The sequence below is a fragment of the Sinocyclocheilus anshuiensis genome, unplaced genomic scaffold (assembly GCF_001515605.1).
Source record: "Sinocyclocheilus anshuiensis isolate Anshui unplaced genomic scaffold, SAMN03320099.WGS_v1.1 scaffold560, whole genome shotgun sequence".
Taxonomy (NCBI): Eukaryota; Metazoa; Chordata; class Actinopteri; order Cypriniformes; family Cyprinidae; genus Sinocyclocheilus; species Sinocyclocheilus anshuiensis.
The window spans coordinates 1,058,482-1,061,893 of NW_015554116.1; the positions used below are offsets into that span (position 1 = coordinate 1,058,482).

The window sequence follows — 3,412 nt, forward strand, 5'->3', positions numbered from 1 at the left end:
AATATTAATATGCCACATAACATACACAAGTATGAAGAGCATGAGAAAAAAAATTCAGAAACCTAGCGTGTGACAGTTTACCTTCAGATAAACATTTAATATTTTCAGTTTCAGAAAAACAGTTAGACAGGCTGTCCTCAAAACGCAAAAAAATATCATGCATAAATTTCATATGCACAAATACACAATGTACAGACATTGAAGTGTAGTGCTCAAATATATTTAAAAGGACAGTTCACCAACAAATAAAAATTCTGTCATCATTTACCCACCCTAATGTCATTATATACACATAATATTAAAAATATCTTCAAGTGAGTTCTGAAGATGAAAGAAAGACTTAAGGTCTTTCTTAAGGTTAACAATGACATAATGTATATTTGGTGAGAATGACAAGAGGTTGAGCAAAATGATAACAGAATTTTAATTTTTGGGTGAACTGTCCTTTTAAAAGCTTTATTGACATCTGCACTGCTGAACACAATTAATGTTCCTGCCACACAGTGAACAGCAATCAGATGCTGCATATTTCAGCTGGCCAGGCTTTGTAGTGTGGTTTTCTTGAAGACAGCCACTTCTCTGCGCATTTGCTTGGATCAAATCTCTCCAGAGAAGGTCCCTCAGTGCTGATTCTAATAAGATCCTCCGTGGTAGATACGTGCAGACTGCTTCTGGTGGAGTTTATGATGCGGTTCTGTGCTGAGTATCCTCTCTCACACTGTGCAGCTGATATAGGTAGAATCAGCATCATCTCGACAAGGTGCAGTATGTTCTGGAAATGAAACAACTGTACTGATTAAAAATAAATAATCTATTACATAAAGTACTGTAGAAATGGTAAAAAGTGTACATTATCTTGTAGTCAACATTGTATGGCTCTTTGGTGGACAAAGTTTGCCACAAGTTGCCTAGGTTTTGCCTTAAGTTGCCTTAACGTATGGTTGCCTAGGCCACCAGGCTGGATCATTCCTGACATGTCACCAACAAGTGATACACCCTGAAAGAAAAAAAAGAAATATTACATTTATATTATATTCTGTTGTTAGAACAATGCAGTGTATTTGTCTGAGAAAATAAACATCACACACACATACATTATGTAAACACAAACTTTTATTTTATATGCAATTTATCATGATTTAACCGTGCTAAAATTAACTTAAACTAAAAAATAAATATGAAAACTACTCCAAAATAATAATAAATATAAGTATTATAATAAATAAAGAATAGTCGTATCATATGTGAATAATGTTTACGTATGTGTTTGTGCTTGCCTGATTAATCCATCAAGAAGATTGTATGTCTTTATTACAAAAAAGAACAAGGTCACCACTGCCACATATGCTGCGGCAACCTTCATGGGAAATGGCCTTTACAGCCTCGTTCTTCTTCTGCGTAAACAGAAACTGATGAAGCAGCTTATACAAATGGGTGTACCATGTTCTGTGCTATTCAGCAAGAATTTATCTGGATCATGTAGAAGGAGAAATGGCAGAAAAGAAGGCTGCATTATTCATAGCGTGTGTGTTGAAGAGAAAAAGGAGCGCAAGGTTATGATAAATATTATATATTTTTAAATGTATTCTTTTATTTATTATTTATTTATATATGTTTTGTTTTTGTTTTGTTTTGTGGTTTTTTGTTTTGTTTTCTTGTTTTTGTTTGTTTTGTTTTTTGTTTTGTGTTTTGTTTTTTTTGAACCCCGGACTCTCCCTGAAGGTTCCCTTCATCCTCTGTCAGGCTTTATTCTGCCCACCCTTTAACAAACTCTCAGGCGCGGTGTAAACAGGTGAGGGGAGGCGGAAACCTGTCCTTCCCTCTCTCGCATTAGTTGACTAATGATGCCTTTAATTAGCCCTGACACACGCTGTTAATTGAATGCACCTTATTACAACTCAGCCTGTCAGAGACATTTCCGCAGTCACCGTCTGATGTTGCCACGGCGTGAAATCCTTGGATCTGTTCACTCAAGACTTGACGGGAAAGTCAACTGCTTAATATTCTGCTCATTTAGCCGGTTTATGACAGGCTTGTGCAGCGAAACTACACTTCCCATAATGCTGTGTGGCAGAAAACTCATTCTATAGTCAGTTCGGTCCAGATCAGATGTTTTTAAGTGGACTTTCAGCCCTGTTTTGCATCTCAAGAGTCTGTTCATGTACTCCATCATGTGACTGGAACACTGTCTGTATATGACTTGTTAATTCGATTTGCTGTTCGGCTTTGAAGAGCACGCTGTGCTGAGTAAGACACTTTCCTGCGCTTCTTAATCTGTCTCAGCTCTGTAAACACTTCACACAAGGTTATTCCTTAGCTCAAGGACCCTTCTTAGAGTCTTCTTGACAAAATACACATTGTACTCTCTCCTCCACTGTCCTCAGTCAAGCTCAACCTTCAAGTTTGTGCTGGAGCTGCAGCGAGCATTGATTGAGATCAAAGAGTGTAGAGAAAATGACCATCATATGATTAGTAATTGAGTTTTTCCAGTCCAGGCTACATGTATGACAGGACCTCATCTGTATCTCATCTGCCTGCACACTAATCTGTTCAAATCACAGATATGTTCACCATCTGTCGTGGTTGCTATGAAAAAAAGTGCCAAAAAGGCCCAAAAATTTCTAAAATCTGACTTGGGTCAAATTAAGTAGTATAAAACTGCATGTTATGGTGAGCTACACTGAAATATATTTGCTGTAGAAACAATGTTCAATGTAATTTTCAAGCAAGTAGCATTACATTTAACATAACATTTTAAAATAGAAAGACTGGATTAGTAATTACACGGAAAACACACTCCAATAACAACTTAAACAAAATTATTATTATTATTATTATTATTATTATAAAATATCAGTTTCTTTATGACTAATAATTATCTAATAATAAGAAATAATTATTTGTATAATACAGTAGTTTTTATTTACAAAAAAATAATGTAAACAATAAAGCAAAATAGTAATTAAAATAATAATAATAATAATTATTATTATTATTATTAAATATCAAATTCTTTGACTAATAATTGTCTAATTATAAGAAATAAAGATTTTTATAATACGGTAGTTTTTATTCATTAAAAAAATTAACAATGTAAATATAAAATTCATATTATTATTATTATTATTATAGAAAAAAATATTTATTTTGATTTATCTTAAATTTGATTTAAATTAGTCTAATTATAATTAATAATAAATACAATAATTAAATAAATTAATATGAATAAATATGTATTTATTGTATACAATATTGTATAAAATAATTATAAATAATAAATAAAATGGTAATAAAATATTTAAAAAATATCATACAAATATTTTATTGTTATTATTATAAATTATTTTAAGAAGTAATAGTAATAATAATAATAATAATAACACACTTGAAAGAAAGAAAGAAAGAAAGAAAG

The 3,412-nt window shown here is 32.1% G+C and overlaps 1 protein-coding gene across 1 annotated transcript in view; it reads left to right on the plus strand.

The window, feature by feature from the left end:
- rabgap1l (RAB GTPase activating protein 1-like) overlaps positions 1 to 3,412 on the plus strand; it is a 104,943-nt gene that overhangs the window by 70,157 nt on the left and 31,374 nt on the right. The gene's annotated exons all lie outside the window — the stretch shown is intronic.